The sequence below is a fragment of the Eumetopias jubatus genome, unplaced genomic scaffold (assembly GCF_037043125.1).
Source record: "Eumetopias jubatus isolate StellerSeaLion01/CBP00866 unplaced genomic scaffold, mEumJub1_p1.0 scaffold_1, whole genome shotgun sequence".
Taxonomy (NCBI): Eukaryota; Metazoa; Chordata; class Mammalia; order Carnivora; family Otariidae; genus Eumetopias; species Eumetopias jubatus.
Genome location: NW_028274807.1, coordinates 125,636,560 through 125,661,254, shown reverse-complemented (window position 1 = coordinate 125,661,254; position 24,695 = coordinate 125,636,560). Strand labels below are relative to the sequence as shown.

The 24,695-nt window shown below is 37.3% G+C and overlaps 1 protein-coding gene across 2 annotated transcripts in view; it reads right to left on the bottom strand.

The window, feature by feature from the left end:
• RYK (receptor like tyrosine kinase) overlaps positions 1-24,695 on the bottom strand; it is a 93,135-nt gene that overhangs the window by 60,018 nt on the left and 8,422 nt on the right. The gene's annotated exons all lie outside the window — the stretch shown is intronic.

Sequence of the window (24,695 nt, the reverse complement as noted above, 5' to 3'; positions counted from 1 at the left end):
CATACCACATTCACCAATTCTGTCATCCCCCGTTTTCAGTAGCAAAACTATTTTTATTTCCCAAATAAAATCCTATTGTTTATTATAATGCTAATAAAAGAAAGTTGATTGGAGGAGGTGGGTCCTAGCCTCAGCCCCCACACTCTTTGACCCATGAGAAAACTTATCATGTTCACAGAGTCAGTCAGAGAAAATGTGAAGAATTTAGCAACAAGTAACATTTAAACATATTTAACATTTTTCTTTAAAATCGATTAAATTTTTTAAAACAAAAATTTTAAAGGCAAAATTTAGTCACTCTCTTGAGTGGAAAATTAGGAATCATTGTGAAAAAATACAAGGTAGCAAAAAAAAAAATCACTTAAAAGGAAAGCAAAATATTACTAAATTCTAGCTAAACACTGGTACCTAGCAAGGCAGTGAGTGAGCTTGAGTCCAGCTCACTACTTACAAAAAGGAGGGAGGGTATTAGCAAGTATTTGAAATAAGAATCAAATAATCCAAAAGAACCAAATGAATAAAAGCAGGGTTACTGTCTCTCAATTGATTTGCTGTTATTTTAAAGTTGTGCCTAGGTGTCCCCCTAGTAATGCATAACATATATATTCCACACATTGGAGACAAAGGGTACAGGGGAGATCAACCATTAGTTGGAGATCATCTCATTAATGAGTCTATACTGTGAGCCTGAAATCTTACGGTATGCAGAGGTCAAGATGGAGATCTCACAATCATAGTTGGAGACTAATACCATTTCAGAAAACAAAGGATCAAAACAGATAAAAATTTAGTGTGGATATTCTGTCACCAGCTGGACTCCAAAATCTGACCTTTACTACGCACCTGCATGTACCCACCGACCTTTTCCCACATTTTTAAGCTCTTCTTTCCAGCTTATCTTTTAACTCAAGCAAAGAACCCCATAGACACAGCATCCCGTGAGGGAAACCAAAACTACCCCTCAAGCAAAAATGACAGCCCAGACCACCCAGACCAGTTTGAGCTCAAACCCCAACTCACACCTGCAGACAAACCACTGAGTGACAGTTACATTTACTTCATTATAATGCTAAAATCTTTGCTCCAGGAGAAGCACAAGCCTCATTAACATAACATGCAATGTATGTATAGGCCTGTTTCCTTAACTTTATGCTCACCTCTACATACAATGACAAAGCTCCCCTTTTTTAATATTCATCCCAACCCTAAATAAAAGGAACCCATTCACCCTTTCTTGGGGAATCGCAGCTTTGGAAGTTATTCCCTGTGATCTCATTTGCTGCAAATAGTTTCCTTCGTGTGACAACTCCACCTGGCGTAGTCTCTTCTCTCCCTCACCAAGGTGCGAACTCAAGTTACTTTGGTTACGATATTCTTTGAACAACATAAGTATGGGACATGAAACAAGGGGGTTGTAGGGGCTCTTTTAAGCAACAGGTTTGAGCAATGGACACTTGGGCAAGGCAAAAGGGGTCACAGAGACCACAGAGCTGAAAGCACACAGGCTCATTAAGCAATCCACCTTGAAATAGCCATAGGCCCTAACTGACCAATTACAAACAGGCACTGTTCCTCAGATTACCAAAAAGGGAAAATTTCACTTGTCCCCACACTCCCTCACTCTGCCCTCAACACTGGCCCCTTACCACTGCCTAGTGGCAGACAGTTTTCTGCGGTCCTGCCCGGCGCTTCCCTTGCAGTGTACTCAATAAACTTCTATCTCTTTTTTTCTGCCTTAGGTGAATTCTTTCACTGCCCTGCTGCCAGCCTCCACCCAATAGGGACACCCTACAGTTGGTGCCCCCCCATCCGATGAACATTCATGGGGGTGTTAATCATGAGTTAGACCACACACATTTTTTTAAAAAATGGATTCTAACTAGACATAATATAGGTTACCTTCTCAACCAAATATTATAATAAAGAAATTAATTATAAGATAAGGGTAAAGCCAAAAGATATTTGAAAAGTTAATGAAAGTTAAACCCTTTGCAAAACTGATTAAGAAAAAAGACAGAAAACACTAATTATCAATATTAAGAATGAAGAGGAAACATTGCTACAAATCCTACAGATGTTAAAAAAATAGAATCTTAGTATGAATAACTTTATGACAATAAATTAATAACTTAGATAAAATAGAAAAATCCTTGCAAAACACAATTTACCAAAATTGATAAGTTAAAAATCCAAATAATAAAAATCTCCCTCCAAAGCTCCCCCCAAAGCTATCAAACATTTAAGACATAATACCAATCTTGCATAAACTTTCAGAAAATAGTCAAAGAAAACACTTCCTAAATCATTTTATAAAGCCAGCATCACACTGATATTAAAACCTGACAGAAACATAAGAAAATAACAGATTGACATCCTCATGAACATAGACATAAAATTCTCCATAATAATTAGCAAACTGAATCCAGCAATATACAAAAAGGATAATTACATCATGATTAAATGTGTATGAGAAGTTAACCTTGAAAAATCACTAATTCAAAGAAAATCACTAATTCACCACATTAAAGGAATAAAAGATAAAAACCCAGATCATCTCAGTAGATGCAGAAAAAGCACTTGGTAAAATTAACGACAAAAACTGTCCACAAACTAGGAATAGACATAAACTTTCTCAGTCTGGTAAAGACCATCCATAAAAAAACCTACAGCTAACATCATACTCAATGGTGAATTATTAAATTCTTATTTCTAAGATCAGAAACAAGGCAAGGATGTCTACTTCCACCACCTCTATTCGGCCTTGAACTGGAGATCCTAACCTATGTCTAAGAACAAGACAAAAGCATAAAAGTTGGAGTGGATGAACTAAAAACTCACAGATGATAGAATTATGGGTGTAAAAAAATACCATAAAGTCTACTAAAATACTACTAAAACCAATTTGTGAATTTAGCAAAGTCTCAGAATACAAGGCCAATATAAAAAAAAAATGAATTGTATTTCCATATATTAGCAACTGGAAAATATAATTTAAAATCAATACTGTAACAAAAAACACCAGTACCTAGAAATAAATCTAACTAAAGATATGTAAGACCTCTACTCTACACTAAAAATTACCAAACATGGCTAAGAAAAATGAAAGATGACCTCAATAAGTAGAGAGATATCATTCTTTTAGATAAGCCTCAATAGTCTTAAGATGTCAAGTTTCTCAAATTGATCTACAGATTTAAAGTAATCCTAGTCAAAATCCCAACAAACTTTTTTTAAAAGACAAATTAATTCTAACATAAAATTGAAATGCCAAAACCACCTTGAAAAAGAAAAAACGTTAGAAGACTCACATGACCTGATTTTACAACATGATTAAGAACTACAGTAATCAAGACAATTCAAGACATGATTAAGAACTATAGTAATCAGGGGCGCCTGGGTGGCTCAGTTGGTTAAGCAACTGCCTTTGGCTCAGGTCATGATATCAGGGTCCTGGGATCGAGCCCCGCATCGGGCTCCCTGCTCTGCGGGAAGCCTGCTTCTCCCTTTCCCACTCCCCCTGCTTGTGTTCCCTCTCTCGCTGTCTCTCTCTGTCAAATAAAATCTTTAAAAAAAAAAAAAAAGAACTATAGTAATCAATCAAGTAATCAACTAATCAGGTAATAAAAAGACAGACATATCAATGGAACAGAACAGAATCCAAAAATAAACCTGCAAATATAGGTCCAATGGAATTTCAACAAATATACTAAGGCAATTCAATTAAAGTGATGCTAAGGAAACTGGTAAAAGTAAAGGGAGAAAAATCTTGACCCTTATTTTACATATCACACAAAAACTGATTCGGGATAGATTAAAAACCTAAATGTAAAAAAAGTAACAGTATAAAGCTTCTAGAAGAAAATGTAGTGAAAATCTTCACAACCTAGGGTAAATAAAGATTTCTTGGACTGGTCACACAAAACATGAACCAAAAGAAAAAAAAACAGATGAACTGGTCACCATCAAAATTAAAAGCTTCTGCTCCTCAAAAGACATTGTTAAGAAAATGAAGTTCAAGTAAAAAACTAGGAGAAAAGATTCACAGCACGACTTTCTTAAAAAAAGGACTTGTTTCTAGATTATATAAAGATCTCCTACAAACTAGAAAGAGAAAATACAATTAAAAAAATTGGGCAAAAGATGTGAACGTACATCTCATAAGAAAACGTATGTAAATGAAAAATAAGCATATGAAAAGGTGACAAACATCATTAATCATCAGAGAAATACAAATGAAAACAATAATGAAATATCATTTCCACCTATAAGAATTACTAAAGGTTGGCAAACATGTTGGAACAATTTATTTCTCACACATTCCTGGGAGTATGAAAATGTTAAATTACTTTGGAAAACTGGCAGTTTTGTATAAAGTTAACATACACATACCCTATGAACCCGTAGTTCCATTCCTAGGTCATTACCCAAAAGAAATGAACATATGTCCACAAAAAAATTTATATGTGAATGTTGATAACACTTTTATTCAGAAGAGCCAAAGCTGGAAATAATACAAATGTCCATCACCAGATGAATTAACAACCAATTATGGTATATTCATATAACAGAATACTATTCAGCAATGAAAATAAACTGTTGAGACTTTGTAACAAAAGGGATGGATCTCACAGTCGTCGTGAGCAAAAGAAGCTACACATGAAAGACTACATACTATATAATTTCATTTATATAAAATTCTAAAGCAGACAGAACTAATTTATGGTGATAGAAATCAGATCAGTGTGGTTGCCTGGGAAAGGGGGTGGGAGAGAGACTGGTGAACTGATTGCAAAGGGGCACCAGGGAACTTTCGTGTAATAAAAATGTTCTATCTAACGGGGGTAGTGTTTACATAGGTATATGCATTTCTCAAAATCCAATCAACTGTACATTTAAAATTTGCGCATTTCATCGTATGTAGAGTTAACCTAAACTTTTCAAAAGAGGAAGAAAAAAGTCAACAGGTTTTACCTCTTTTTTCTAATCTCAGAAAGCTTGCATACCATAGTATGTCACTAGCACTATGATAAAAAGTTTTAGAAAAAAAATAATCTTAAGTGATCAACAACTTCCGAATTTAAACTTAAAACATCTTTCACACCTTTTTCCAGTCTCCTGCCTGATCACATTCTCTCCCCTTTTTTTTCTTTCTTTCTTTCCTTTTTTTTAAATCCTCTTCTTTATTTTTTCAAACACCTTCTGATCGATTCCTCTTTTAAAATTTTTTATAATTTTCATTTTTACATTCATATTCCATCCCTTCATCATATCAACCCTTATTTTGTACATATATAAGTCTTTCTTTCTTTAAAATTTTAGGAGGCACTTTCTTCTAACAGACCAAAATACACCCAAAATCTAGTGTGTGGCACTAATCTATGCACCAGCCTGATCATATTTGATCATATTCTGTTTTCTTTGTTTTGTTCTGTTTTTGTTTTTATCTTTTTTTTTCTCTCTCTTTCTTTTTTCTTTCTTTCCCTTTCTTTTCCCCTGGTTTCAGGTATTTTCTGATTTGTTTAGAGTATATTTCTGGGGACGTTGTTAACCTGTTAGCACTTTGTTTTCTCATTCATCTATTCTCCTCTGGACAAAATGACAAGACGAAAAAAATCACCTCAACAAAAAGAACAAGAGGTAGTACCGCCTGCCAGGGACCTACTCAATACGGACATTAGTGCGATGTCGGACCTAGAGTTCATAATCATGATTTTAAAGATACTAGCTGGGCTTGAAAAAAGCATGGAAGTTATTAGAGAAACCCCTTCTGGAGAAATAAAAGAACTAAAATCTAACCAAGTTGAAATCAAAAAGGCTATTAATGAGGTGCAATCAAAAATGGGGGCAATAATTGCTAGGATAGATGAGGCAGAAGAGAGAATCAGAGATATAGAAGACCAAATGATGGAAAATAAAGAAAATGAGAAAAAGAGAGATAAACAACTACTGGATCACGAGGGCAGAATTCGAGAGATAAGCGATACGATAAGATGAAACAACATTAGAATAATTGGGATCCCAGAAGAAGAAAAAGAGAGAGGGGCAGAAGGTATATTGGAGCAAATTATAGCAGAGAACTTCCCTAATGTGGGGAAGGAAACAGGCATCAAAATCCAGGAGGCACAGAGAACCCCTCTCAAAATCAATAAAAATAGGTCAACACCCCGACATCTAATAGTAAAACTTATGAGTTGCAGTGACAAAGAGAAAATCTTGAAAGCAGCTCGGGACAAGAGATCTGTAACCTATAATGGCAGATACGTTAGATTGGCAACAGACCTATCCACAGAGACCTGGCAGGCCAGAAAGGACTGGCATGATATCTTCAGAGCACTAAACGAGAAAAATATGCAGCCAAGAATACTATATCCAGCTAGGCTGTCATTGACAATAGAAGGAGAGATAAAAAGCTTCCAGGACAAACAAAAACTAAAGGAATTTGCAAACACGAAATCAGCCCTACAAGAAATATTGAAAGGGGTCCTCTAAGCAAAGAGAAGAGCCTGAAAGCAGCATAGACCAAAAAGGAACACTGACAATATACAGTAACAGTCACCTTACAGGCAATACAATGGCACTAAATTCATATCTTTCAATAGTTACCCTGAATGTAAATGGGCTAAATGCCCCAATCAAAAGACACAGGCTATCAGATTGGATTAAAAAACAAGACCCATCGATATGCTGTCTGCAAGAGACTCATTTTAGACCCAAAGACACCCCCACATTGAAAGTGAGGGGGTGGAAAACCATTTACCATGCTAATGGACACCAAAAGAAAGCTGGCATGGCAGTCCTTATATCAGACAAATTAGATTTTAAAACAAAGACTGTAATAAAAAATGAGGAAGGACACTATATCCTACTTAAAGGGTCTATCCAACAAGAAGATCTAACAATTGTAAACATCTATGCCCCTAACATGGGAGCAGCCAATTATATGAGGCAATTAATAACAAAAGCAAAGAAACACATTGACAACAATACAATAATAGTGGGGGACTTTAACACCCCCCTGACTGAAATGGACAGATCATCGAAGCAAAAGATCAACAAGGAAATAAAGACTTTAAATGACACAATGGACCAAATGGACTTCACAGACATATTCAGAACATTCCATCCCAAAGCAACCGAATACACATTCTTCTCTAGTGCCCATGGAACATTCTCCAGAATTGATCACATCCTAGGTCACAAATCAGGTCTCAACCAGTACCAAAAGATTGGGATTATTCCCTGCATATTTTCAGACCACAATGCTTTGAAACTAGAACTCAATCACAAGAGGAAAATCGGAAAGAACTCAAATACATGGAGGCTAAAGAGCATCCTACTAAAGAATGAATGGGTCAACCAGGAAATTAAAGAAGAATTAAAAAAATTCATGGAAACCAATGAAAATGAAAATACAACTGTTCAAAATCTTTGGGATACAGCAAAGGCAGTCCTGAGAGGAAAGTATATAGCAATACAAGCCTTTTTCAAGAAACAAGAAAGGTCTCAAATACACAACCTAACCCTACACCTAAAGGAGCTATAGAAAAAACAGCAAATAAAGCCTAAACCCAGCAGGAGAAGAGAAATAAGAAAGATCAGAGCAGAAATCACAAAATAGAAACCAAAAGAACAGGAGAACAGATCAATGAAACTAGGAGCTGGTTCTTTGAAAGAATTAAGAAGATTGATAAACCCTGGCCAGACTTACCCAAAAAAAAAAAGAGAGAAATGACCCAAATCAACAAAATCATGAATGAAAGAGGAGAGATCACAACCAATACCAAAGAAATACAAACAGTTATAAGAACATATTATGAGCAACTCTATGCCAGAAAATTAGATAACCTGGAAGAAATGGATGCATTCCTAGAGATGTATCAACTACCAAAATTGAACCAGGAAGAAATAGAAAACCTGAACAGACCTGTAACCACTAAGGAAATTGAAGCAGTCATCAAAAATCTCCCAACAAACAAAAGCCCAGGGCCAGATGGCTTCCCAGGGGAATTCTACCAAACATTTAAAGAAGAATTAATACCTATTCTTCTGAAACTGTTCCAAAAAATAGAAATGGAAGGAAAACTTCCAAACTCATTTTACGAGGCCACCATTACCTTGATCCCAAAACCAAAGACCCCATCAAAAAGGAGAATTACAGGGCGCCTGGGTCGCTCAGTCGGTTGAACGACTGCCTTTGGCTCAGGTCATGATCCTGGAGTCCCGGGATCGAGTCCCGGGATCGAGTCCCGCATCGGGCTCCCTGCTCAGCAGGGAGTCTGCTTCTCCCTCTGACCCTCCCCTCTCTCATGTGCTCTCTCTCATTCTTTCTCTCAAATAAACAAATAAAATCTTTAAAAAAAAAAAACAAAAACAAAAAGGAGAATTACAGACCAATATCCTTGATGAACATGGATACAAAAATTCTCACCAAAATACTAGCCAATAGGATCCAACAGTACATTAAAAGGATTACTCACCATGACCAAGTGGGATTTATCCCTGGGCTGCAAGGTTGGTTGAACATCCGCAAATCAATCAATGTGATACAATACATTAACAAAAGAAAGAACAAGAATCATATGATCCTCTCAATAGATGTAGAAAAAGCATTTGACAAAGTACAGCATCCTTTCTTGATCAAAACTCTTCAGAGTATAGGGATAGAGGGTACATACCTCAATATCATAAAAGCCATCTATGAAAAACCTACAGCAAATATCATTCTCAACAGGGAAAAACTGAGAGCTTTCCCCCTAAGGTGAGGAACACGGCAGGGATGTCCACTATCACCACTGCTATTCAACAAAGTATTAGAAGTCCTAGCCACAGCAATCAGACAACAAAAAGAAATCAAAGGCATCCAAATTAGCAAAGAGGAAGTCAAGGGGCGCCTGGGTGGCTCAGTTGGTTAAGCGACTGCCTTCGGCTCAGGTCATGATCCTGGAGTCCCAGGATCGGGTCCCGCATCGGGCTCCCTGCTCAGCAGGGAGTCTGCTTCTCCCTCTGACCCTCCCCACTCTCATGTGCTCTCTCTCTCTCTCAAATAAATAAAATCTTAAAAAAAAAAAAGAGGAAGTCAAACTCTCACTCTTTGCAGATGATATGATACTTTATGTGGAAAACCCAAAAGACTCCACCCCAAAACTTCCAGAACTCATACAGGAATTCAGTAAAGTGGCAGGATATAAAATCAGTGCACAGAAATCAGTGGCATTCCTATACACCAACAACAAGACAGAAGAGAGACAAATTAAGGAGTCGATCCCATTTACAATTGCACCCAAAACCATAAGATACCTAGGAATAAATCTAACCAAAGAGGCAAAGGATCTGTACTCAGAAAACTATAAAATACTCATGAAAGAAATTGAGGAAGACACAAAGAAATGGAAAAACGTTCCATGCTCATGGATTGGAAGAACAAACACTGTGAAGATGTCAATGCTACCTAGAGCAATCTACACATTCAATGCAATCCCCATCAAAATACCATCCACTTTTTTCAAAGAAATGGAACAAATAATCCTAAAATTTGTATGGAACCAGAAGAGACCACGAATAGCCAGGGGAATGTTGAAAAAGAAAAGCAAAGCTGGCGGCATCACAATTCCGGACTTCCAGCTCTATTACAAAGCTGTCATCATCAAGACAGTATGGTACTGGCACAAAAGCAGACACATAGATCAATGGAACAGAATAGAGAGCCCAGAAATGGACCCTCAACTCTATGGTCAACTAATCTTTGACAAAGCAGGAAAGAATGTCCAATGGAAAAAAGACAAGTCTCTTCAACAAATGGTGTTGGGAAAATAGGACAGCCACATGCAAAAGAATGAAACTGGACCATTTCCTTACACCACACACAAAAATAGACTCAAAATGGAAAAGACCTAAATGTGAGACAGGAATCCATCAAAATCCTTGAGAAGAACACAGGCAACAACGTCTTCGACCTCAGCCGCAGCAACTTCTTCCTAGAAACATCGCCAAAGGCAAGGGAGGCAAGGGAAAAAAACGAACTCTTGGGACTTCATCAAGATAAAAAGCTTTTGCACAGCAAAGGAAACAGTCAACAAAACCAAAAGACAACCAGCAGAATGGGAGAAGATATTTGCAAATGACATATCAGATAAAGGGCTAGTATCCAAAATCTATAAAGAACTTATCAAACTCAATACCCAAAGAACAAATTATTCAATCAAGAAATGGGCAGAAGACAGAAGCAGACATTTTTCCAGAGAAGACATCCAAATGGTCAACAGAAACATGAAAAAGTGCTCAACATCGCTCCACATCAGGGAAATACAAATCAAAACCTCAATGAGATACCACCTCACACCAGTCAGAATGGCTAAAATTAATAAGTCAGGAAACGACAGATGTTGGTGGTGATGCAAAGAAAGGGGAACCCTCCTACACTGTTGGTGGGAATGCAACCTGGTGCAACCATTCTGGAAAACAGTATGGAGGTTCCTCAAAACGTTGAAAATAGATCTACCCTACGACCCAGCAATTGCACTACTGGGTATTTACCCCAAAGATAGAAATGTAGTGATCCAAAGGGGCACATGCACCCCAATGTTTATAGCAGCAATGTCCACAATAGCCAAACTATGGAAAGAGCCTAGATGTCCATCAACAGATGAATGAATAAAGAAGATGTGGTGTGTGTGTGTGTGTGTGTGTGTGTGTGTGTGTGTGTAATGGAATATTATGCAGCCATCAAAAAAATGAAATCTTGCCATTTGCGATGACATGGATGGAACTAGAGGGTATTATGCTAAGTGAAATAAGTCAATCAGAGAAAGATAAGTATCATATGATCTCACTGATATGAGGATTTTGAGAAACAAGACAGAGGATCATAGGGGAAGGGAGGGAAAAATGAAACAAGACTAAACCAGAGAGGGAGACAAACCATAACAGACTCTTAATCTCAGGAAACAAACTGAGGGTTGCTGGAGTGAAGGGGGTGGGAGGGATGGGGGTGGCTGGGTGATGGACATCAGGGAGGGTATGTGCTATGGTGAGTGCTGTGAATTGTGTAAGACTGATGAATCACAGACCTGTACCCCTGGAACAAATAATACATTATATGTTAATAAAAAATTTTAAAAAATATCCATAAGCTGCTGACAGTTTGGAGTCCTGTGATCTATATCTATAAACACTTAATGGCCACCAAAATAAATTGGAAATTTGAAATTTACTACTCTAGATTAAGGTATTTAAATTCTAATGTGATCACTAAACAGAGTTGGTGTTTTCCGACTACAGATTTTGAAAACATTTGTTTTGAAATAGACATTTTTTATTAACCAAGATTAACAGTTAACAGTTTTCCTAGTTTGAAAAGCTTTTAACTTTTTTGAAGAAACCATTAAAATGAGATTCAAATTTCTGCCCAACGAATTAGCAAAACAGTCTGTTTTGTCATAAGACAGGTTCCTATAACACCAATTAGCTTATAAGTGGTTAGTAAATAAAATAACAATGCCAGTATAACACAAAAATTACAATGGTTCACGTTTGAATTTTCCCAGGCAAGGGGAACTGGGTCAGGAGGTAAAAATTATACCTTTCTGTGAAAAAGGAAAAGACCCTCCCTAAGGCTCAGCTACTGCCAAGCAGGAGCCCTCTCTGGCCTATTTTAACTAAAAATGAGCACCTGCACCCAGGGCTTCCTGCTCAGAGGGGCAGAGCCAGCCTACACAGTTGCTGGAACATAGCAAGCTGTACTTCCTCTGGTGCCCACCTCTACGGCAGCTCCACTGGCTTAGACATCTACTTACATCTGACTATCTCAAGACCATGCAGGCCAGCAATTTCCATCCTATTACATTTTAATATCCTTTAACTCTCCTCTGAGGCAGCCTCAGCTGTGCTAAGTGGTTTGACTGGGCTGTCCAAGTTATCTCATAAGGTACCAATTACGCTTTTGTTAGTACTTGGTCTGAAAACTGCAGAGGTCTTGAGTGGTCCGCCTTTAACCTTATTTTTCCCATTAAGTCCTATTATTTTTAGTGAACAGGGAATCCTGAACGGTTTTTTTAGGAATGCATTTGATGTTGTAACAGAAACGTTTATATTCTTTAACTATAATACTGAATGCTAGGGTATAGCAAGCAAACAATTTGTGAATATAGATCAAAGTTTTACAAATATTTATACTCTTTGACCCAGTCATTCCACTTCTAAGAATCCACCCTAAGGAAACCAAATACAGATTCAAATTTTTATATATAAAGATATTAATCAAAATAATATTTAAAATTGAAGAAAACAAAATAAATGACCAGCAATAGAGCAGCAATCAATAAACTATAATACCGTACATCCATAACAGAAAATAGCTTTCAAGAGTTTCTCCTTCTTTGAAGAAGGAAAGAGGTGGTACCCCAAGCCATTACACCCCTTCATTCAAATCTCTCCCTGTTCATCTATATGATATATTGAGCTTCCCCTTTGAGGACATGTTTTAGTGCAAAGTCATGAACAGGACTGTTACACATACATTTTAATAAATTGGGTTTTGTTTAGACTGCAAACATAAAATAAAAACAGGAAAGATACAAACCATATACAGCACATTTTTAACAATGCCTGGCACCTAGAATACACTGTCCATGTAATAAGCGTTCGATAAATGTTCAGTGAACTGAAGTTAAATGTATAAGTTTATGCATGTGTGTGCTCCACTTCTCAGAAAAGAAGGGAAATATCAATAAATATTAATAGCGGTTGATTATAAATGGTGGATTATGAATTTTTCTATTGTATGCTTTCATTCTTTTTCTTTTCTTAAATTTCCTATGAAAGTTAAACTGGAAAAAACATGGTTTTCAAAAACATGTTTAAAGTAATATACACATATCTGCAGCAATTCACTGAACAAAAATCCAGTTACTGCCTAAAGTAATCCACGAAGGCCAGTAAGAGCTAGAAAGAAAGGCCTCAAGCAATGAAATTGAACAAAAACCACATTGGCAAAGATAACATCTTTGATATAGTAATATTAACACCAGCAATGATAAATTATTAGTGACTAATACACCTTCCTCTAACTTTCCCTTAAAATACCCAGGTATACCAAAAGGTAAAATCTGGCAAAGCAGTAAGAACTGGAAAGAGAAGATCAAAGAATTTTCACATGCAACACTAACAATGGGGCTGAAATGAGAAGAAAATTCTTAGAATACCCATGCTCACTATCTGAATGACAATAATACGGGAAACTGAACATGATAGGGAATGCAATAAAGCAGTATTTTTCAGGGGCTGGAATTCTATTCCCAAATTTTCATCATATGTAAAGACAACAGATTCTGAGAAGCCCTCAGAGAATACACCAATTATATATTCTTCCCCCCAAAAGTTACTCTAAAAACATTTTGAGACATTAATAACAGTTTTATTTTTAACAGGAGATTAAGAAGCACTGTATACTGGGCGCCTGGGTGGCTCAGTTGGTTAAGCGACTGCCTTCGGCTCAGGTCATGATCCTGGAGTCCTGGGCTCGAGTCCCACATCGGGCTCCCTGCTCAGCGGGGAGTCTGCTTCTCCCTCTGACCCTCTTCCCTCTCGTGCTCTCTCTCATTCTCTCTCTCTCAAATAAATAAATAAAATCTTTAAAAAAAAAAAAAGAAGCACTGTATACTGAGAAAAGGTATAACTCATGATGAAAGTATTATAATCCTGAATCTTTACAGCTCTAAATCAAAATGTCGAGTCCAAAAATCCCCAAATATTAGAAATACAAAGAGATCCCAATGGAAGTACAACCTTCCCCAAATACTGGAAATATGGAGAGAACCCAATGTAAGTATAATCATGGTACAACACTATTAGTCTATGACTGATACTAGCATGTAGAGTATATAATTTACATATATATGCATATATATATAGCTATAATTAATATGATAGATATGTAGACACATCAAGATAGCACTTTATAGGAAATTCAATTCTTTCAAAGCATCTGTAAGAGATTTACAAAAAGTGATCAGCCATAAGGAAAGCACAATTAGTTTCTTAAAGTAGAAAATGTATACGCCACAATCTGACCACAGGGCAATGAGAAGGAGTCAGGGAGGAATGGAAACCTTAACACTACAAATTTTGAAGTATTCCCTACCTCAAAAAGTCACCTATATTCTTAACCATTACATAAGAGTTCAACTACATTTTTAAAAAAATGAGAACACGGGTGCCTAGGTGGCATCTGCCTTCGGCTCAGGTCATGATCTCAGGGTCCTGGGATCAAACCCCACCTCGGGCTCCCTGCTCCGCGGGAAGCCTGCTTCTCCCTCTCCCACTCCACCTGCTTGTGTTCCTGCTCTCGCTATCTCTCTCTCTGTCAAATAAATAAATAAAATCTTTTAAAAAAATGAGAACATGGAAAAATATCGGAAAGTTATTTACCAAAGATTACCAAGGCATGGTTAAATAATGTATATTTTTCTCCTTTATGGTCTTATATGGTTTCCAAATAAGCTAAATAAGTATGTTTTTACCTTGATAATCAGAAAATATAATTAATAAAATAAAAAATTTTCAACCAGCTGATTTTTGGGAAAAGATAAAATCTGTGGAGAACATCATGCTTTATTTTTGAATATACTCTGTTTCCTTCTCCATCATATGCTCACAAATTTTTTTTAATATTTTATTTATTTATTTGAGCAAGAATAGAGGGAGAGGGAGAAGCAGACTCCCCACGGAGCAGAGAGCCTGACACAGGGCTCCATCCCAGGACCCTGAGATCACGACCTGAGCCGAAGGCAGACGCTTAACTGAGCCAGCCAGGCACCCCTCACAAAAAAAATTTTTTAAAGTAAAAGACAGGGGTGCCTGGGTGGCTCAATCAGTTAAATGGCTGCCTTCGGCTCAGGTCATGATCCCAGAGCCCTGGGATCGAGCCCCGCATCAGGCTCCTTGCTCCGTGGGGAGCCTACTTCTCCCTCTCCCGCTTGTGCTCTCTCTCTCTCAAATAAATAAAATCTTAAAAAAGAAAAGAAAAAAGTAAAAGACAAACGAAGATGGGATCTAGATAATTCACTCTTTTCTAATTGCTATCAATTATTAGTTTGTCAAATATGACAATAGTAATTAAATGTAGTCTCAAAGCAGGAGTAGCAGATGACAGGAGTTATCATTGTCTGCAAGTGATGTGGTAGGCTCCACAGAGGTGAAGTGGGTAACGGGGAATGGTTAGGTAGGCAACAAGGGAAACAATCTATTCAGTAATGCTTTACTGAGCCAGTCTGTAGCAAGCCAGGAAATATGTAACTCTTTAGGCAACTAGGACACAGCGCCTGGTTTCAGCAGAAAGGAGTGATTGAGAAAGAAGGCTGGTGTGTCCTGGTGAGAAAAAGGTAGTTCCAAGGCCTAAGAAATGGACCAAGTCTAAAGTGGCCATTTCAGTAAATGTCTTATTTGGAAAAGAGACCTGGGAACTAGAACACCAGTGTGGTCAAAGGAGTAATAGCTGAGAAAACAATTAGGGCAGGTTTTAATACCCTTTGGGATATAGGGAAATAAAAACAAGTCAGGGTATGAAGTTATGAAGAGCACCTTACAGAAGTCAGGTGATTCCAACAACCCTAATGGGTCAAAGATCATATAAGTAAATATCACTGACATCAAAAAGGAAGATGATGCGGAGTCACTGTCTTGGGGCAAAACAATCAAAATAGGAAAGGAAGAATATAATGCATGATAAAAACTGGTCCCTAAATAACAATCCAAAAAGGAAATTAAGAAAACAATTCCATTTACAACAGCATCCAAAACAATGAACTACCTTACAATAAATATGAAAAGGCTTAACAATGAAAACTATAAAACACTGCTGAAAGAAATTAAATTAGACCCAAATAAATGGAAAGTCATCCCATCTTCATGGATTGGAAGACTCACCGTTGTTAAGGTGGTAATACTACCCAAAGGTATCTACCAGTACAAACTCTATCAAAATTCTAACTACCCTTTTTTTTTCCAGAAATGGAAAAGCAGATTCTCAAATTAATATGGAATTGCACATAGCTCCCAACAGCCAAAACAGTCTTGAAAAAGAACATAGTTGAAGAATTCACAATTGCTGATTTCAAAACTCACCACAAAGCCACAGAAACCAAAACAGTATGGTTCCAACATAACAGACATGTAGACCCATGGAATAGAACTGAGAATCCAAAAATAAACCCATATATTTCTAGCCAGCTGATTTTTGACAAGGATGCCAAGGCCATTTAATGAGGAAAGAATAGCCTCTTCAATAAATTATGCTGGGTTAACTAGATAACCACACACAACAGAACAAAATTAGACCCCTACCTCATACCATATATAAAAACAATTCAAAATAGACGAGCAACCTAAATATAAGACCTCAAAATATAAAACTCTTAGAAGAAAACATAAGGGTAAATCATTATGATCTTGAATTTGTCAATGGATTCTTTGATATGTCACTAAAAGCATGAGGAACAGAAGTAGATAAACTAGACTTCATAAAATTTAGAACTTCTGTGCATCAAAACATTATCAAGAAGGTGAAGATAACCTACAGAATGGAGGAAATATTGCAAATTATGTGTCTAATAAAGGTCTAGTATCCAAAATATATAAAGGACTTACAACTCAACAAACAAAAAAAGCTCAAAAAATAGGCAAGGGACCTGAGTAGACATTTCTTCAAAGATACACAAATGACCAATAAACATATAAAAAGATGCTCAACAATCATTAGTCATTAGGGAAATGTAAATGGAAACCACAATGAGGTATCATTTCACACCCACTAGGATAGCTTTAATTAAAAAAAAAAAACACACAAAAACAAACAGACAAACAAAAAAACCAGAATAGGAAGTGTTAGCAAAGATGTGGAGAACTGGAACTTTTACACATTGCTGGTGGAAATGCAAAATGGTTCAGCCACTGTGTAAAACAGTTTGGTGGTTCCTCAAAAAGTTAAACATAGGGGCACCTGGCTGGCTCAGTAAGTAGAGCATGCAACTCTTGATCTCAGGGTTGTGAGTTCAAGACCCATGTTGGGTGTAGAGCTTACTTAAAAAAAAAAAAAAAAAAAAAGGTTAATCATAGAAATATCCTTACAGCCCACAATACCACTTCTAGGTATATATCCTAAATTGAAGACACTCAGTCAAGTACATTTATACACGTTCATAGCATTATTCATAATAGAAAAATGTGAAAACAGCCCAAATGTCCATCAACATATAAATGGGTAAATGAATTCTGATATATACATAGAATGGATTATTCAGCCACAGAAAGGAATGAAGTACTGATACATGCTATAATGTGGATGAACCTCCAAAATACTATGCTAAATAAGAGAAGCCAGACAAAGTCTCACATTTTATCATTCCATTTATGCAAAATATCCAGAATAAACAAATCCATAGAGATAGAATGCAAATTGGTGGTTGCCAGGGACTTGGGGGAGGGGGAGGAGTTAATGGGTGAGGAGTTTTTACTTTGGAGTAATGGAACTGTTTTGGAGTAAGAAGTGGTGGTTGCACATTGTACATGTACTAAATGGTACTGAACTGTTGTTCACTTTAAAATGGTTAGTTTTATGTTATATGAATTTCACCTCAACAAATTATTATTTTTAAAAAAGAAAAAGAGCCGGCCTCTGCCCCCATAAATGGGGAGGGAGTATAATAAAATTGGCTTTCAGTGACTGGAAAGAATTATGAGGAAACTATCACTTACAAGAGAAAATCAGGTCTCAGTTAAGCTGAAGAGATAAAGACATTATGAAAAGAGTCAGAGAGGACCTCAAAACTGAACTGGAGCTTCTCAAGATAAAGTGAAAGGGCCAGCAGAAAAGAGAACAGAGCAGACAAAGTAGAGTGGGTGGAGGGATATAGGGGCTCTGGGGAAGGTGGAGAGAAGCAAGAGTGGACAGCCACAGACTGAAGAGGCAGCATTTTGTTATTCAAGTATAATTTTTTTGTTCTAAGAACGAAAACCATTTCAGTTGTTCAATTACAATAACTAGACTTAAATTTTTCACTGCCAATTCCAGCAAAGTAGGAATGATGCTCTTATTAGAAATTATGGCATTTGTTCATAATTTTATTTTTAAACAAACCAAATTCGAAGCCAAGAAACCAAAGTTGTTCCCCAAAACTCTCAATTCTCATCAAGAAAATTTCATTTTTTCCTATACAATCTTAAGTCCAAACTTTATTTTTTTTTTTTAAGATTTTATTTATTTGTCAGAGAGAGACAGAGCACAAGCAGGGGGAGTGGCAGAGTGAGAAGGAAGAAGCAGGCTCCCGCTGAACAAGGAGCCCGCGGGACTCGATCCCAGGACCCTGGATTCAGAACCTGAGCCAGAGGCAGGCGCTTAACCGACTGAGACACCCAGGCGTCCCTTAAGTCCAAACTTTAATTCAAGGCCTGTGTCCTACATGATCTGGCCTGTCTACCTCAAGTTCAAATAATTCAATAGTTCAAAAAATTTTCCAAATGATTTTAAAAGTTAACTATTGGTTTCTCAAGGCAACAACAGCTGAATAGTACCAAGGAGGAAACCATCTCCCTTTATAAAATGAGCTACCTTTAATAGCACTTAACAAAATATATTGCAGGGAGCTGTTCACGCATCTGTCTTCCCTATTACCCTGTACACCTCACAAGCAGGGCTGGGGTCGTAGAATATTTGTAGCTATTCAAATGTTAGATGCATGAATGGCAGCCTGCTGATAAAAATCAACTACATCAAAGATGAATTTTAAGGGAAATGATATTTTAAAGAAAACGTGAGAAATCAGTTAAGGCAGGAAAACAAAAATGATCTCGTGGAAACAGAACGAAAGCAGATTTTTTACAAGTAAGTGAGTGAACTTTGGCAATCAATTATTTAACCACTTTCTCTAGGCATCAATTTTCTCAACTATAAAACAAGAGAGTTAAACCAGATGATGTTAATGTCCCTCCCCAGCCACAAAATTCTATTATTCTATGATATCATCTATGATTTCCAAATGTCAGCCAAACCTCTACTATATTCTATGATATCATCCAGTTTCTAAATGCTAGTCAAAACTTAAGTAAAAAATTTATTTAGTCAAGATAATCTAAGTTCTGAGTATAGTGAACTACATGAGCCAGAGGAAAAAAAAGCCAACATCACTTTCTATGTATAAAACCACTAAATACTCTATATTTTAATCAATGCTAAAAGAAAATAAATAAGGTGATCTTATTTCAAATATTCCTGGTTTATGGAAACTAATAAGCTGACATAGATACAATAAAATAATTTGTCCATCAGAATCTAATAAATCTAGCTATGGTCAAATTATAACTAGAAAATTAGCTGAGACCTAATATTTAACTACATCATAAGGAATTTAGAAATTAAATTAGACTATAGGAAAGGGGCATTCTTTCCTCATAATTAAAAAAGAAAAAGCACAGGCGCCTGGGTGGCTCAGTCGATTAAGCATCTGCCTTCGGCTCAGGTCATGATCCCAAGGTCCTGGGATCAAGCCCCGCATCAGACTCCCTCCTCAGTGGGGAGCCTGCTTCTCCCTCTCTCACTCCCCCTGCTTGTGTTCTGTCACTCTCTCTCTCTCCCCCTCTCTGTCAAAATAAATAAAATCTTAAAAAAAAAAAGCACATAAATCTTCAATCTCTGTAACTGTGTAAACCATAATCTTATAGATTAAATAAGATTTTTCATGTAATCCTCTACCAATTCATCATTTTCCTCCAATCTTTCTCCTACAACCTTAATTATCTCCAAAGAACTCAATCAAGAGCATATACATGTACACACAGAGAGTATAAAAAGAATAAAAGTGAGCTTTGAAGAGAAAAACGGTATGCCTGATTGACAATAGAAGACAACAGTAAACATGCCCCCTCCCTCCACTCCCTTCCTCCAGGTTGCCTCCTCATCTCCTGCCTAAAACTGGCCTCCTTGAAGGAAAGGCAAGCAGGTCCACCCTCTCGGTCCCTGAGATGTACAGCTAAGGAGTCAACTTGAAGGAAGGGAATCTCCTGGGCCTCACAAGGAAAAGCCAGGCATCTGCAATCACAGAGCACCCTTGCTTACTTTGCCACTTCAGGAAGAAAACATGATAATGTGGTCAAAATCAAGTTTACTTAAAAAACAATCCACTGAAGTAGCTATTTGTTACCACTGATTTAACAGATCAAGATAGATCAGAACAGATCTATCTTCCAAAGATTACATTTCAGAAAGTAGATTTCAATGTAATTCCATGATCCCTGAAAATGGAAGCCCAAAGCTATCCATCATAAATACTGTGCTCAGGTTTATCTCTCTAGTACCTGTGATGATATCACCTGTGTGGAATCAAAAGTAGAGTAAGGGGTGCCTGGGTGGCTCAGTTGGTTAAGCGACTGCCTTCGGCTCAGGTCATGATCCTGGAGTCCTGGGCTCGAGTCCCACATCAGGCTCCCTGCTCAGCAGGGAGTCTGCTTCTCCCTCTGACCCTCTTCCCTCTCATGCTCTCTCTTACTCTCTCTCTCTCTCTCAAAAAAAAAAAAAAGTAGAGTAAGGTCACTTTTGATTTCAAATGGATGACTCAAATGATAACTGTCACCTTCGCCATCTGAAAATACTATAGTAGATGGATAAGAAATTATAAAGAGAGCTAGACACTAAAATAGAAGATAAAGAACAAGAATTTTGGGTGTAATCAACATATTTGTCATCTAAAAAAAAAAATCCATAAAAGAATGCCCCCAAAGATGTTCTGTGCCACAATTGCAGAGATGATAAAAGTGCTTCCCAAATCCTATCGAAGGAAAACAAGTGACAAAAACAACCCATAATCTCCAGCACTATAGCATAACATATGAAGCATGCCCTGCCTTGGCGCTACAATGTTCCAGTATCTGGTCAAAAGATACTCTGGAAAGTAATTTGTCATTGGTTCCTGTCCTATCTGAAAAAGAAAATAATCTGACCAGCAGCTCAAACATGCATTGCAGGTACAGCTCTGTAATAGAGATGGAATAAGTTACCATTTGATGTGATCATCATTCAACTTCCTTCATAGCCAACTCCTAATAGGCGCATGATCTCTGAACTCAGTCAGCCATGGAGGCCATTAATAACTTAGAGTTGACTGTTATGTCCAGGGGCTCAAAGCACAATGGAACTCACAGACATCACTTCTCCCTGCCAGCAACTTGCATTGCAAAGTGCTAACCTGAAGTCCAGTTCCAAAGCTACATTCTCTTCTCAGGCAAGTCACTTAGCCCTCTGCTAGAAGTCAGTTCCATGAGGGCAGGGATATTTGTCTGTTTTATTAAAATATTATCTATTTATTAAAATATATTAAGCCTCTAAAATAAGGCCTAGTAAACATTCAGTAAATAATTGTTTGGAGCATGAGTTTTAAGTGTTGATAATAAAGACAATCGATCAACCAGGTTGATATCTAAGTGACCTCTCTTTCAAACATTCTATAATTTTAGTTTTCATCCAAAGCCATGCAAATCTCCCACCAATAACTAAAATAAATTGTTTTGAGGATTATGTAGCATTTTCACATACATTATACCAACTGTGGTAACAGACATCCTGTTGTAGTTGAAAAGTATCTCGTCTTAACATATGAAGAAACCAACACTTATATTGATTAAACACATATGCCTGCCATAAGATGAAATTGAAACTAAAAAATGCAGAATTCAGTACTGTCCCACCATGTTATCTACTGTATTCCCACATTTGTGTACATGTGCATGCACACATATACAAAACCATAAAACTTTTTTCTTTAAATTGGACTAAATTCTCTCCTTTGACAAATAATTTAAGTTAGAAAAGATGCAATCATAAAGATAATCCTTGACTATTTCCACTTCTAGATAAGATAGAATAATAGGACCAGACTAACTCTCTTGTCTGAGATAGCCAAGAACCATACAAAATATGAGAGTTCAGGAAGACAGAGACAGCTAGGGTATGCAGGATAAAGTACCACAGAGGAGAAAGCAGCACAGAAAACTCAAGATCTGCAGATGGTTGCCCTCCAGTCTTCAGCTAAGTACTGACCAGAGGATGGACAAGGAAGCTGCACAAGGACAGAGAAAGGAAAAATGTACAATCCTACTTACCTAGGATCTAGAGTATCACCTATTTCCACCAGCGAGACTGGAAAATCTCATGCTTCACACAGGTCACCAGAGAAAGTACAAAAAGGGGTCTTAACTCAGTAGTGGGGAATAATTAGCCCTACACTGAGCATTGCTCCTGTCCTATCTAACAAGTCCGAAAAGCAAGATCAGAAGGATCAAACTGCTGCCAAGTAACTTAACTGAGTCCCAGAACAAAACCCAAAACTATTTATAGGAATACAAAAATATTCAGCACTTAACAGAGTAAAATTCATAATGCCTGTCATTCGCTCAAAAACTACCAGGCATGCCCTGCCCCCCACCACAAAAGGAAAATAAATAGATAGATAGATAGATAGGTGATAGATAAATTAATTGAAACCAATCCAGAACTGGCACAGATGTTAGAATTAGTAGACAAGAACATTTAAACAACTATTATAACTGTATTTCACATGGTCAAAAGTTTAGAGACATGGAAGATATAAAAAGACATAAATCAATTTTCTAGAGGTGTAAACTACAATGTGTATGATGAAAAAATGCACTGGACAGAATTAACAGTAGCTTAAGCATTTCAGAAGAAAAGATGAGAAATTGCACTTCCCAGCTTTTAATAACTGGAAATAACTTTAATAACTTTTAATAACTTTTGCCAGAATCTCTTTTGAATACTTTCCATCCTTCAACTGTCCTGCAGACCAACAGTCTGCTGGGAGCTGCTAGTCAAGTCTTGGGGTGGCCTTAGTGCAGTATATGGAAAAGACAGAATGTGATGGGTATAGTGACACTGATTTGTTTATACAGAGTGTAGAGCTATGGAAGCCAAGATGGGGGACACCGTACCCAGAGAGAGGGGTACAAGGAACAGAGATGGGAAAATCAGGCAACCTCAAAGAAAATAAGGTATTAAAAACTAATTTATTTAAACTCCCATTCATAAATATAAGTAAGTCCAGCCCAACTCCCTTCTTGGATAATAACTCAGCAGGCAATGGGAAATGATAAAGAGAATGATGACCCCCATAAGGCATAAGATAGTGAATCTTCCCTAAAAGAAGTATGATTTATTCATTCACTGAACTTTTACTGAATGTCTACTACATGCCAGATATTGTTTTAAGTGCTGGGGATATAGAGTGGAACAATATAAAAGGTCTTTACTCAAATAAAACTAACTTTCATATAGGGGGAGACAGAAGCAACAAAAGTATCACGTGTTTAAAACAAAACAGGGTGGGGGCGCCTGGGTGGCTCAGTTGGTTGAGCGATGCCTTCGGCTCAGGTCATGATCCCTGAGTCCCGGGATCGAGTCCCACATCGGGCTCCCAGCTCAGCAGGGAGTCTGCTTCTCCCTCTGACCCTCTTCCCTCTCGTGCTATCTCTTTCTCTCTCTCTCAAATAAATAAATATCTTTTTTAAAAAATAAATAAATAAAATAAAATAAAACAAGGTGATAAGAACAGAGTGGCCCTGGGGGTCAACCCTAGGAAGGCAAGGCTCTCTGAGGCAGTGACATTGTAAGGGGGATCTGTAAGGCTCCAGTCCTGTAAGGATCTGGGGAAAGTATGAGGCAAAGCAACCATCAAATGCAGACCCTAGGGTGAGAAAGAGCTTGGCACCAGAGGAACTAAACACATGGGAAGAGAAGGGGGATAAAAGAGGAAAGAGGTGGCAGGCAAGAGTCTCCATATAAACATTTTTCTATAAATCAGAAAGATCCAAACAGCACAGATACTTGATATTTATGAACCGTTAATTTCTTAGGCGTGGCAATGGTTATTATATATTTTTAAATCCCTATCTTTTAGAGATACATACTAAAAAGCTTTTGCAAAATTATGTGTCTGAGTTTGCTTCAAATAATCCAAGTGGGGAATCAGGGCAGTGAGAGCAAAGGAGTAGACTGGGGAGTAGAGAGATACAGACCAAAAAAAAAAAGGCCATTAGTTGACAGTTGTTGAAGCTGGATGATGCGTACACATAGGTTCATTATATTATTCTATTTTTGAATCTGTGAGCCTTTCCAAAATAAACATATTTTTTAAAAAGATTTTATTTATTTATCTGACAGAAAGAAACACAGCAAGAGAAGGAACACAAGCAGGGGGAGTGGGAGAGGGAGAAGCAGGCTCTCCGCTGAGCAGAGAGCCTGATGCAGAGCTTGATCCCAAAATCCTGGGATCATGACCTGAGCCGAAGGTAGACGCTTAACGACTGAGCCACCCAGGCATCCCCAAAATAAATACGTTTTAAAAAGCAAATTTATTTAAAATAAATCAGGGGATCTTTGGGGGGTGGTAAATTTATCCTATATGATATGATGGTGGATACATGACACTATACATCTGTCAAAAGTCATATAACACAATTAAGTGAACCTTAATGTATGCAAATCTTTAAAAATTCATGTAGGAGGTCAGGGAATACCAGGATGAAATACAGAATGTAATATGCCCCCTTCCAGAACCAGCTTTTGTGGGACACAAGATGCATCCATAAGCTATCATCAGAGGTCCCTACAAAGCTCCCAAAGTCTAAGTCAGCACAGT